This window comes from Triticum urartu, chromosome 4A, assembly GCF_056163025.1.
Source record: "Triticum urartu cultivar PI428250 chromosome 4A, HENAU_Tu73, whole genome shotgun sequence".
NCBI lineage: Eukaryota > Viridiplantae > Streptophyta > Magnoliopsida > Poales > Poaceae > Triticum > Triticum urartu.
The window spans coordinates 183,171,000-183,185,805 of record NC_141876.1 but is presented as its reverse complement, the minus strand read 5'-3'; positions in this window follow the sequence as shown (position 1 = coordinate 183,185,805).

Sequence of the window (14,806 nt, the reverse complement as noted above, 5' to 3'; positions counted from 1 at the left end):
GGCTAGGCTGTCCAGTGCACCCAGATTGTGGGGCGGCACGTCCGTTTGACTTCAAAACTCAAACTACCCGTGTAAAATATTGGCTCGTAGCAAAGTGTGGTAGTACTATTTAAAAAAAAGGCCGCCGTGCGTTCGGCCGGGATCGAACCCACAAAACGAGGTATACACTCCCGCGACCACTAGTAGTACTCGTTGGAGTACAATGCAACCAGAATCGCCTTTTGTCGCTAGTAGTACGTACATTGTTCCTAATAGGAAACCCCTAAGAGCATGGTTAATAGTATAGCCAGCTGCTGGCTATAAGCCAGTGCCATGTCATCTACAGCCCATCTTATAGCCAACATGTAGTAGTAGTTTATTTCTTATAGCCCGCTGACTCATCTCTATTGTACTTGCTCTAATAATGCAAGAAACCACTAAAATGCCAAGAAACTACTACCACTTGCATACATGGCAGACTTAAGATAAGACCACCTTATCAACCATTGTACATGCTCTTACCAACAAAAATCCTTGAGTGACCTCCTACCTCCGGCCCGTCCACCTAGTCATCCTCGGCCATGGGACGCAGCTACCGCCGCCGGCAGAAGGCGAGGTCAAAACCGCCGGCGGTGCGGAGCCCATGTTGCGGCAGCCCGGATGCCAGCTCCTTCCGGCGCTCGCGACCGCTAGCTAGCCAAGATAGCTCCGTCCAGCTGCTTGTCTGCAAGGTTTGCTAGCTAGATTGTCAAGGCAGCGTGGCGGCTTGCTCGCGCGCCGCGCTAAGGCCAGCCATCTGGCTCGAGCGAAGGCCAGTGCGGCGGCTTGCTCGCTCGTGAGTCACGCTCGGGCCAGCCTGCCAACCCATGCGGAGGCCAGCGCGGCGTCCGGCCCGTCCATCGGAGCGGTGGCCAACTCGCTCATCACCGGCGCCACCGATTAACATGCATCAGTACTGTTCGAAGTAATGTTCAGGAAAAATAATGATTTGAGCGGGAATAACAGGATAGAAGGTCAGATGTGGGTCCCTCGTGTCAACGGTCAAACAAAATGTGTTGGTTTAAGCTGCCTCGTCAGCACGGACATGTGGGCCAACCCTGTCATAAATGGGTTTAAACAAACCTAATCGGTAGGAGTACTATGTAGTTTTGGCGTGGATTAAGAAATTTTGGGTATGTTTTTGCTATTTTTTGTACAATAGATTCCTCCTAGGGCTGGTTGAAAGTGGTATTTTTTGTTAAATACTCTACATATTGTAAGTAGGAGTGAAATGTTAAGCTTTGGAAGCCAATAAGCAAGGCTAGTTACATAGTGTATATGTGTACATGATTGAAAGTAAATATCAACCATGAGTGACTAATATCTTGATGGAAAACTCGAAACTATGGAATACTAGGAAAAGAAATGCATGGTTGGAAATACTAGCTATGTTCATGTCCGTTGCAACGAATCATAATTAGAATAATACTTATTCACAAACTTGGTACAAAACACTCTAATTTTGATATACATATGTCACTAGAGATATATTATGTTTCAATTAGAATATATTCCTTGGGCTGTTTTGGTGAGGTCAGGGAGGGATGTGGTTGGTTTTAAGATACTAATTATGAATTTTTCTGCAAATTGGTAGACAAGTGGGATGTTGGTGAGAAAAGGCAACAACTTACCTCACAATCGTTAGATGTAGATCTAATGGTCAGAAACGACGGATGGCAGACACAACAGCATCACCAACTTAGTCTTGTGTAGGAGTACTAGCAAGATCCGTGCATTGCACGGAACATCAAGATGCATTTTTTATAAAACACTTGTTGTGATTGACCCTTGCGGGAGTAATTCCATGTGTAAAAACTAATGATATCTTGAGAAATATGACATAAGGTGAAGAGGAGTGGGGTGTGGTGGTGGTTGGTGGTCGAACTGAGCGGAGGCATGGGGATTGACAACGCCGGCAGCGGCCACCAGGCCAGTTTGTTCGAGAGGCTTCCTTTCTTAATTGCTCAACAATGAGGTTTGTTGGAGATAAGGATGAACGAGGCAAGGCCTTGTCTGCAAATGTGGAGAGGGGTGCGGGTATCTTTTAGTTTAATTTCCATCCGTCAGATATAGATCGGACGGTCTATATTGCAAGATGGCACACGTACCATCATCACCAACTCGGTTTTTTATAAGAGAAGAAATATAAGTATGGAGATACAAACGTATTATCGATACTTGCTTACGTAAACTAGCATCTACATTCTATTCAATGCCTCAGCATGTGGGCCCTTAGCACAATGACTTCTCGACTATGTAAAACAAAGATTTTCCCGTCGCCGACAAGGAGGGGGTGACGGCGGCGCGCATTTTGGCTTGCTCTAGTCCTAGTAGTCATACTAGGTGGTCTAAGCATGTGTAGATTTATTCTTTTTCATGTCTCGTGTTCGCCGTACTGCCACGACTATTCATGAATAGACAGAAAGTTATTCACGGGGAAAACCTTGTTGAGCGTGTTTGCGAGAGAGAGAGAGAGAGAGAGTGATATGTTAGAGACTGAGGCAATGTTAAAAGATTCTTTGTGTCTATGTGTGTGGAGGATAGAGAGAGACATGTACATGGGTCTTTGTGTTGTGTAACGTGGAGACACATATACATAATTAGAGAGTGAGTGTGTGAGATACACATGCAGACATGAGGAGAGATGAGGATCCAAGTAAATGGGTGTTTGTGCGTGTCTGTGTGTGTTTGTGCACGCGTGTGTGTGTGAGAGGGAGCGAGTGTATGTGGAGTAGAGAGACCACTGATGATGTAAACCTAGTATAAGGGAAGGGGGAATGGTGTGACATGTCTAGTAGCGAGATAGCACGGGTGCGGGCGGGGGATGCAGACTATTTGGAAGAGACATCGAGTGTGTGTGGGGGAGAGGGGTGTGAGAGCGAGAGAAAGAGAGAGCTAGCGCCGGAGAGAGAGAGAGAGAGAGAGAGAGAGAGAGAGAGGAAGAGAGGGGGCGAGAGGGGTCGTTTGTGTCCATAAAAGGCGTATAGATAGGGAGACAATGTTGATGTTGTCCGAAATTGGCCTATGAACGGAGACGCAAGGGAAGTGAGTCATCGTGTGTGTGATAGGGACTTCATGAGAGAGCTAGAATAGATGGTGTAGAGAACAATGTGCGAAATCGAGCACGATTATACATTAGGGAGCTATGCAAAGAGTCATGACATATATGTATACAGGGAAGGAGCTGGGGCGGGTCCGCATGTGGGAGAGATAGAAAGAGGAGAGTGGTGCACAAGGAGACAAAGTGTGCTTGTTTGCAGTGGGGGTGGTGTGTGAGGTGAGTGCGCGAGAACCACATAACTAGGGAGATAGACGTTTGGGGGCAATGTTTTGTGTGTATGGGAAATATACACTCTACATAGTGCATGTGCTTGGGTAAGAGAGATAGCGGGAGACCTAGAGAGTGAAGGAAGAGATGTGTGCATGCCCGAGAGACAAAGTGATAGAGACCTATGTTGGGGTCTGGACATTACAAGAGAGAGGGGTGTTAATCTGCTCGTGTGTTGGTGTTTGGGGGAGAGAACGACTTCTGTGTGTGTGTGTGTGTGTGGTCGGGGGGTTGACTTCAGATAAAGAGTGAGGTGTCTATATTTGAGGGACTTTAGCGTAATTGAGATATTGTGCACTCATGGTTGACCAATTTGTTTCATAGTTTGTACTATGAGAAAATGATACTTTTGAACATGCGTGATATACCTTGATGTACCAGAATTAGAAACCTAAGATTGGAACTTTAGAATTTGACTCCATCATTAGCTTTTGTAATTCATTTAAACGGAGGTACATTTTTAAGCCAGGATTTCGTGATTTCAAATTCATATATCAAACCTAGAGATATACACATACAGGCATGTTCATACACATACACATTTTTGCTTTTGTCATCATATTTAGGATAAACACATTTGGAATTTCATTTGAATTTGACCGTATGATGGTATTTTCTTGTAGTAGCTCAATGATCCATCTTTGAATTGAATGGATAATCTAAGTTTCGACTTGGAGACATTGATTTTCAGAACTTGCACATTTTTTTGCATGCAAAACAAACAAATTGTCGGCCATGATATCATAGTTGGCCGTACGAGAGCAGAATACTTATAATTTTAGGTGCCAAAAGCTTTCAAACTTCCCGCTCACATCGAAATATCACACGCCCGAAAGTTTAGCCCTGCGATATTCCTGTTTTACCCCTGCCACATGAACGGAAAAGGGCTTCTTTGGTAAATCCATTGTTTTCCCCTCTTTGCCCCCAACATTCTTCCCCAGAGCCCCTCCCCTTCCCCTCCCCGACCCCCCAACCACGGCAAGCCGTTGAATCTAGTCCTCCGCCGCAGCGGTGGACCTCACACCCAGCCGGATCTACCTTCCGCACCTTGGAACCCCCAACTGCCAACTCACCACTTCACCGAAGCCGCTTCAGCGACTGGCTTGTCCACCGCTCCAGATATCCTTGACCGCCATCATGGTCCACCGCACCGGATCTGCTTAACCGACGCCCTCGTCCACCACAGCGTAGGCCCTTCACTGACTCCCTCGTCTGCCCCTTCGCTGGCCCTTCATACAAGCCCTTGTCTGCCGCAACAGATCCGCCTCATTGAAAGCACTGTACAATGCGCCCACCGAAGCCTTCGTCCACTGCACCGGACCCGCTCCACCGACGCCATATTCAACTCCACTGGCCCTGATTTACCGACGCCACAACCTCATCAGGTTATTTCGATTTGTACTCCTTTGGTTTTTCTCTTTATCGTGCAACTGTTCACTTACCACAGATGAGCTTTCTTGTATGTCAACAGGCGCCGCAACCGTAGCACCGGAGCCGCTTCAGCGACGGCGACAGCCGGCTCAAACTCAACTACAACACGAGCACCATCGACGGTCCTTAGCTATCAAGTATGACAATGATACCCATACGCCGCCGAGAATCAGGTACTATTATCCAACGGCCGGCGCCTACATTCACTTTCCTAGCATAAGCACCGCACCTTTGAATTTCTTCAGGGCATCATTCAGTTTTTCATGAGACGCGTTATTCTGCTTGCACCTGTAGGGCCATACTTCTGGCAGTGAACATGTTACATGTGCTAAATTACATACCAGTGCACAGATAGTTAATATGCTTTAGTTTTGTTCTGATGCCACCTGTTGGTTCCATCAGACTGCTTAATGTTCTCTATGCTTAATTACACATCAGCAAACTAGCATGTGGTTCGGCTACTTTTTGTTTGTTTTACCCTACATTTTCTGATGCTAGCTATTACATCACTGCTCCGAGCCTCTGTTCATTACTTGTTTGTGTGTTCTTGATCTTCCCAAGTTGCATGACTAATTTGATGCTTCTATTAATTATGGAGCTACCAAACCCATGAAGAAAAATATTTGTTCTTTTGGGGCTGGCACCTCGAACAAGCATAAAAATAGAGGGAAGCAGACATACTCCCTCCGATTCTATTTAATCTGCCCATAACTCTTGGCCCGCATACCAAGGAGGGCACTGGTTTAATTTTTCTGGACTAATTTTCCAATTAATTAGGGGAGAGGTGGATGGGATGGGGCACAAAAGGAAACCAGTGCTAGGAATCGGCAACGCGTAGACTAATACGAGAAAACTGAGAAAAAGTTATACGCAAAGTAAAAAGAATCGGAGGGAGTATTGTCGTGTATGCACACACCCTTCTTTCATTAGTTTAGATGAACCATTGATGATCAATTCGGACCAGTGCATGCGATTAAAATTAATTTTACCTAAATAGATGGTGCAGAATAAACTACAACAACTAGATTTGCAACCACGGGATGCTGACGATATCTTCAAAGAACATTGCAACAGCAGCTAGGCTTCACAGCAACATATGGTAAGCCAGTGTGTTTTAGTACATGTGAAATGTAATGCGAGTGGGCTGCTTTCTTGGCTTGTGCCCTCAACGTGTAATCCTACCGAATTACAAATAGTTCAGTTGTCTGCTTTGCTGTACTGCTTGATTCGAATGCTTATTTGTCGTTACGCTATACCTGAGTTGGCCGATATGTCAGCAATGCCTGTTGTACTATCGTAAAGAAATGCATGCCTATTTCATTTGAGTCCTTAACTTTTCCTCTCAACTTCATCACATGACTGTCTTCGTAGTTTATATGAGGCCACACTGTTAAGTGCGTTCTTAGATTATTTCAACTGCTTACATGCCTTGGCAACTTAAATATAGTGGTTGTACACTCCCTTTCAACTAGGGATGTCAACTGGGTCCGGTTTAATCCCGATTAAAGTCCACTAGTGGTATGATAGTTCAAAAGAGTTTTTGTTTTTTTGAGGAAAATGAACTAGGGAGGTAGCAAAAACTAACTAGATGGGACTAGCGGATTTCGTTTACTTGCCACTTACATCCCTAGTTTCATCTTACCATTTGAATTTCTTTTCGGCTGATGCTGCTTCGAACCATTAAATATAGTTTGCCATGCTCGGAAATAATTCACCCGTCGTTTACCATGTATGCTTACTGCCTGGATCATACGATAACTATCTCTTACTGATGTCCAGCGGAAACCTTTCAAGATGCCGTTCACACTAGGACACAATGTACAACCCTAGAATCTATTTGTGGAAGCAGTGCGCCATCCATGTTACCAGATGGTAGCAGTTCAGAGGCAACACCGCCGGAGAGCAGTCTGAGCACAGATATTATAGTGCTTGAGACTCTACTAGAGGCAGAAAGAGATGGTGTGGCTGCCACGAATGAGGTAATATTTATCGTGAGGCTGGAAATTACGGAATTAGCAGCATGCATTATGCAAGCAACCCACGAATTGGAGGAAGTAAGAATGTTGCATTTGAGGACGGAGGAGGTCCTGCTATTTCTGCTATCTGAAGACCAAGAGAATCCCGGTTCTTCTTTAGATACCAGTTCAAATTTTCATTAGATTATTGTACTTGCATGTTGTGTCATGTCACTGAATGGATTATGTTGCAAGACCCCCTATGTTTTCCATGTGTTGTAATGATCCGAATTTTTTAGGTGAGGTAATCCTCAGAACTTGTATGATTGACATAAGGTGAACTATTTGTCGTGTGAGCATATTGTATTGGATGAAATAACTGTTTGACTCAGAGTGTATCCAACCTACTGAATTCGAAGATCACGGCATTTCTAAATCATAATCATATATAAAGGTGGAATAAATCTTTGTTGTGGTTTTGAGGAAATAAATAAAAAACATATAATTATCTGTGGATATTCATAATAGAATACAAATTGGATTTGAATTTAGTTTGCCAGGTCCTAGGGCAAACGTGAATGCTAATTCTCCCAAGTTTTGAACGAAGCAGCTAAACACCCACTATAATTTGTGGGCTGCTCGAAGCAAGTGTTTGCGAGATGGAAATTACTGTCTACCCCTGACACTTGACATCCTTATCGACAGGATTTACACTGCTGTCGATAGGGGTAGACTAGTAACTTCAATCAGACGTGACACGACGGCCTCTGAGCCCATTCAGACACGGTGGGCGCCAAACATGGGCGGCAAAACACATTTGATTCAAGCTCGTCCGGAAGACATGTGTCTCTTCCTCCATTTCCCAGTCATACTCGGTGGGCGGCCAAACAAACTCTCCTCGTCCAAAATCGATGTAGGCTTATATTTTAAATAGGGGCAGATCTGTAACTTCCATCAGACGTGACACAACCGCCCTACCTGTCAACCCCGTTCATACACCGTGGGCGCCAACCGTGGGCGGCAAAACACCCTCTCCTCACCCGAAATAGTTATCGGCAAATATTTGGGAGATGCGAGATTACCGTCCTATCCCCAACCGACGCGATGTCCAAAATTTAACCGGCGATAAGTTCGTAACTTTCCCCCATTTCAGAGAAGCGCGTCCCAAAGTTTGAGATCCCCCCTCCCCTCCATTTCCCCATTCATACACCGTCGGCGGCACGACAACCTCCGCACTGCAGCCAGCCTCCTCCGTCCGCCCCATCCTCCACCTTACCGGAACCGCTACACCTACCCCGTCGTCCACTGCAAGAGATGGACGTCTCTCATCCACGGTGCTGGACCAGCATCCTTTCATTGCCTCCTCTCACTTCATCGACGCCGTCGTCCACCTTGCCGTTGCCGCTCCTACGACCGCCTCGTCCACGGCAACAGGATATATCCCCCGACCCGGCCGTCTGCCGTCTAAATTCTTCCTCGCCGTTGACAGCCATCGCACCCGTAGCACCCTCAATGTATCAGCATAGGCCTACACGGCGTCGCAAGAGAGGTGGTACTCTTCCATATGTGCTTAAGTTATTGATCTCACCCGGAAAATAGATCGTAATTTGTTTACTGTACTTTTCTTATCCGTACCAAATCGTAGTGGCTAGTTGAAAGAAAACATTGGTTGGGAAGTAGCTTTGTCCGGTTTGCACCTTCAGATCCGCCATGGCACGGGCACTATACTCGTAAAGCTTATGGTTTCCCCCCCCCCTTATATTCACTACCATCATCGTAGGTGCTTCGTGTCGTGCTAGAACTGCTCCTCAAGACCTCAACCCAAAGCTTACGTGTTGAAATACGAATCTGATATGATGCTCATATCACTAAAACAGAGAACGTTTAATTGGTCACCTAATTTTCCTATATTCATTTCAAAAAGCATGTGCGCCACCCACTGGTCCAGCTAGTTCCACTTTCCTGATTTTTCTCTTGATGCTTAGAGTTTTCCCCTTTTATCTACTCTACTAAGATCTGTGTAGGTGCTTTCTGTCATACTAGCATTACTCCACCCTTCAAGCTAAACAACACAACACTCAGAATTCGAAAGCTTAGTTGTTCAAATATGATTGTGATATGATACTGATATTAGTTAACCGACACATTTAATTGGTTAGCTAAAGGTCCCACTTGAGTTTCCAAATGCATGTCGCGACATATAGAGAGACAACATAATTGCATTTCTTTGTCACTTGTTGACCGTACTTTCTTGTCCATACCAAATCTTAGTGGTTATTTCAAAGCAAACATCGGTTTCTAACTACCCTTTGCGCAGTTTGCAGCTTCAGATCTGCCATCCCACTGCCACGGTCAACGCTGTACTCATCATGCTTATGTTTTCCCCATTTTATGATGACCACAATCAGCCTACGTGGTTCGTGTCATAATAGCACTGCTCCACCCATCGAGCTAAACAAGCTTAGTTGTACAAATTCATATCTGATATTATTGCTGATATTAGTAAAACTGAGAGATGTTTAATTGGTTAGCTAAATGTTCCTACTTTAGTTTCGAAATTCATGTGAGCCACATATGGAGAGACCAGAAAGAATAGTATTTCTCCGTGCGTTCCGGTTCATCATGGGTGGCCAACCGACATTGTATTAAAAGACTTGTAATATCTTCAATCTGCTTGCTCTTCTGCTCTTCTTTAAGATGATACTCTTCTCTTGCGGTCGACTGGTCAGGTCGAGTTGTTCTCCCTTTGTATATTTTGAATCTGTCAGGTCAGGTCCACTTGTTCTTCTTTACTATATGTTGAAGCTATCATCTGCGAAGTTTCATCACTTCTGGAGCTCTCATATTTTGATTAGTAGGCCACATTATTTTAATGCACACAACAAATTATAGCATGCATGGCATCTTTTAAAAGAATTGCAGAGATAGCATGAAGGGGTTTACAGGGAGGCAGTATTGGATTAGAATCACTTCTGCATTACAAACAAAATCTCACTTGTTTTTATGTTTTCATCCATGTCAGATATTGAACATTATCAAAATGAATATGAGAATGGGTGCACGAGAGTAATATTGTAGAATGATCCAGTGTCTAACAAACTTGGCGTGGTGGAGGATGGCCTATCTTATTCACCCATCAAGGTGCTTGCTCTAACTTTGCAAAGTTGTATTGGTCGCACATATTTTGCTTCTGACCTCTTGCATTACTTCTACTTTGTTACACCATCTGCTTAGTTTAAGAATCATATATGAGTATATGCCATACCTATCCATTTTCAGTACCTATTCCATGTGTCGTCACACTATGTTTTTCCAGTCAAATGTTGTTCTTTTGTAATAGGTGTCCAAAAGGAAGAGGGTGAGTGCAGGTCATCAAGGAGTACAAACTAGGTATTTGGAAAAGGTAGTGATACCTGTTAAATCAGATAGATCAGCAGCCACAGAAAACACAGGCCCAACTGGACCACACTTTACCCCTACTCCAGTGGCCAAACCCCTATTAGAACTTTTGGGAGCCCAGCGTCAGGTACTGTCTATGATATCAATTCAAAATTTGAACTCCTAAATTTCTGCTTGTGCCTTACCTTCTCTCTAGTATGAAAACTAATTTCAGATGAATCTCCTTGCTCAACGGATCATACGATCTCAAAACAATAATGGGCTCTGCATTGCTCTTGTCAGTACCCCTCTCCCTTTTGCCTTGTAACGCTGTACTTAATTAATTGCTATTTGATTATGTATCATCAGTCTGCACCTGAGCTTCATTATCCTCTGTTTCTTCCAATATTATTTGATCTATATTTACTCTTTGCAAAATGTAGAATAATGGCAACGCTTATAAAGAATTTTCTTTGGGGAATTTATTGAATTATCCTTCCATCAACATGGAGAAGGGGTTTGTCCAGCCCATGTTAACATGTAATGTAAGTTCATCCTTCTCAAGCCTTCAAACTTTGTTCTAGTATAGATTTGGGTAGGCATCATTTCCTCCACTTTTGTTTGCTTTGCTGTTTACATCTGATTGGATGTTTGCAACAATTACCAGTTTCAAATTGTAGTTGTAAAAACATGTTCCTTATGCAGAATAGATCCATTTATTTGCTTATATAATTGTGAAGCCTGTTATGTGTCTCCTTGTTTCTCTTTTAGACTCGTATCTGTTACGCCAGGCAGAACTTTAGGGAAGATAGTGAGCCAAACCATCTTGAGGACAGCGAGATGAGCCCAAGGTCCTGTCTTGATGAAGACAGTGAGTTGAAGCTACTCACCAACAGGTGTGGGACAACATCTGTGCAGTCGCTGCCTCAATCAGTTCGACTTCTTCAGTCTCGACTTAAAGCGGAAAGGCTTGCTTCAGCTCAGCTCTGACTTGGAGTCAAAGATGCAATCAAGATGTTAGAGGACCGCCGTGTGCACCATCATGCCTTAAATCTAGTGTTGATGCATCTATCGTTGACACAATGGGCCTTCTACGGGCCGTATAAACAATGGGCCTTCTACGGGCCGTATCATCAATGGGCCTTACACGGGCAGTATGATCGATGGCTAAACATGGGCCAATAACAGGCCGCATTATGGCTGTAAATGGGCTAGAGTCGGAATCGTCCGTTCATGGGCCGACCATAACGGGCCATCGTTAATAGGACATATTTGATGACGCTATAAAAACGGCCCAACGTATTAACGACCACAAACGGACCGACTGTAACCACGGGCTGAATTTGGCCCACAAGCAGAAAATGACAGTAATGGGCCGTAAGTAAACGAATGCTGGAAATGAGCCCAAGAATAAATGGGCTCTGAGAAGGCCGAAAGATAACATGGGCTGGAAACGGCCCAACGGAATAATGGGCCGTTAATGGGTATAAAGTGATACACTGTTCATTACGGGCCAGTTTCACCACGGGCCGTTAATGGGTGTAAAGTGATACACTATTCATTACGGGCCAGTTTCACTACGGGTCATTAGTAGGCCAAGAGTTACATAGGGCCTCATATGCGCCGAAAGACGTCATGGGCCATACATGGGCCAGAAGTGAAAACGGGCTGGAATCATATTGGATGGCCCAGATGACGCTACTGGGCCTAATTCGGATAGGGCGTAACGGGCCTTGGGTTAGAGTGTTGTAAATGGGCTATATTCGAATAGGCCGCTAACAGGCTTTCCATGGGCCGGCCTGCCAGCTTTTCACCAAGTCAAACGGGCCGGCCTTTTCACAAGAATGGGCCTCTGTTGGGCCGTGCCACATGTCAACGTATCATAGGCGCCTTCCGTCCAATGAGTGGTTGACATCTGTCCCAACGATGAGCCGACATGTTTCCTCCAGCCAATGATGATTTTACACGTGGAAAATCCACATTGGCCGGGGCTGTTAACGGGTTATCGGATCCAAAACCCGACCCGATAGCTTAACGACGTTCCCTTACGGTGGATGCCATGTGTCGGTCTCACTTGACGAAAGCACTTCTGTGACGCGCGATTTATCGTCATGGAAGTGGACACTTCCGTGATGATAATGTTGGTAATGTCATGGAACACTTCTACGACAGCACATGTATGACTATCTTGATTCTGTCATAAATTTGTCATGGATGTACATGCATGACAAAAAAGCGACCTACTGTGACAAACACATATCATCACGGAAGTGTATTTTTTTGTAGTGAGATAGGGGAGAGAGGGCCTCAACAAGCGTTCGATTGAAATGATGGTTGCTTCGTCCCTTCCAACTTCGAGGCCACTTTACCACTACTGGTAAAGGTGTGGGTTTTGTGATATGACGGGTCATGGTGGTCACACCGGGGTGACTGGTGAGTCTCGGCGGCAGCACCTCACTGTGATTTGGTTGATGGCACGCGGACTCGGATGCTTGATGTCCCACATGTCCGTGAAAAAATGCAATAGAGCAGCTAGTCATAGAGTTTGGACAATAGAGGAGGAGCTAGCAATAGTAGTACTCCAAAAAGACTGTACTCTCACATTTTGTATTGAGGATTAACAATACTCCCACATAGAAAATGTAAATAGTAATGCATGTTTGTGCAGCCCATGTTTCCTATAATTTGAACCGTGGGCTTGTTCACAAATTTTACGAGATGGTGGTTGTTCACTTAATAGAGGGTCTAGTACCAGACGTGAACGATACAAAGTGCAACCTGGCACACTGTCAGGGCTGGAAGAAAAGCTTGTAGCTTGCGAGCTTAATAATCCCTTGATAGTTTGGCTTGTTATACTCGTGGGTCGCTTCTTAATGAACAAAGTCAATCATCAATTTCTTAAGGAGCTTAACAAATGAGCTAACAAGTTTCACGCTAAGTTTGTTAGTAACAACACAACACATGTTTCATCTTACGTGAAAAAATTGTTAACGAGCACTCATGGGCTTAACGAGCTTCAAACGAAGCGAGGTGATCAAGGTTTTTTGCTCGTTAATCTTTCCGAGCTTAACGAGCCGAGCCTTAATGATCACGAACTTAACAAGTCAAGAAGCTCATTAATCCACCCCTGCACACCGCTTGGAATAAGCGGGCAGCTATCTCAAAAAACAATTAACAACTAAAAAACGATGACTTGGAATGTACACAATCTTAAACGATTTTTTTGATCGAGTGAAAAAAGAAAACTACCCCACTATAAGAGTGTGTGAATAGATCGACCCCTTGGTCGCTTCTGTAGTGTCGGCGGATCCGGCCTCCCACCCCCCACTTAGCCACACCCCGACGACCTTCTGGTATATCTTCCTTCGAAACCGGCCTAGCTCTACTTCCCCAGCTCGCTATGTCGCTGCATGTGCATCATTTTCCCCCTCTCTGCCCCCACGTAGCTAGGCTCGATTGGATTATCCAACGCTACCTAATTTTTTCTGTTGTTAGAGGTAAAGCTACTTCCTGGAGTCGAATCTTGTATTACTTGGTTCAAACAGGATAGAAAGGGGGAAAGATGTAGTATGTACATATGACTTGGTACAAATAGGAAAGAAAGGGAGTGAAAGTAGTACAGACTGGCCATCCAACCAGTCTCTTGGTCGAAAACGGTGGTAAATGTGAAACACTTTACACACTAGTATGGCCAGGACTAGATTTTCTATCCACACATAAGAATAAGTGGCTAAAGTGAACAAAAATGAGACCAAAGTAGATATGTTGCTTGGATGTTTGTATCTCGGGGCAACAAAATATGAATTGTTGGTGCACCCATTGTCCCATGTCCATAGAGACACTATTTTGCTATTCTTAATCTAATGCCCAGGTAACAAGTAGATATGCCCCGGTTTAGGTACATGGTGCTGAACTGTTGGTGCACCCATTGTCCCATGTCCATAGAGACACTATTTAGCTATTCTTAATCTAATGCCCAGGTAACAAGAAGCCATGCCACTATTACAAGTCATGACAAGCTTAACCAATTGTTTTGCCAGTAGTTGTTTGAGATTATGAATGTTTTTTTTGTAGTTTTTGTGCAAACAGGAATATATGTACATTTCACCTCGTTGCTATTGCGACCTTTTGGTGCACTGCACAAAAATCACTTCTATTTAACTGGAATGTCACACCGGGACCATTGGTTGATTTCAGTGGAACTGCACAAACGGAGATCTGTGTTCCAATATTCATCCTCCATATTAGCACCCTAACCTTCCCTTAGGTAAGAATGATATTTAATGCATGTGTTCACCTCTATTTTGCAACTGCCATGAGAAAATAATGCTACTAGTAGAATTGTACTCCCTCACTAGCGAAACCAAATCTGACATTGAAGGAAAATCATGTACTTGGTTTCACCAATTGGTGAGGACAAAGAAAAACAGAGCAAGAAGAGGAATACAAAGAAGAAGAAGAAGAAGAAGAAGAAGAAGGAAATGAAGAAGGATCACACGCTGGTACTTTTCTTTTTTATCTTGACATCTTGCTAGTGGTATTGTATTGCTTTGTTGCTACTAGTATTAATTTACTTCAAAAAATGCACTTGTAGTATGTAGCAGAGCAGGACCTGGCTTGATGACACATCATACTAATTAACTAGATTCTGGATGCATGTGTGACCTAGCCCTACACGATCAACAATGCCAAGGTG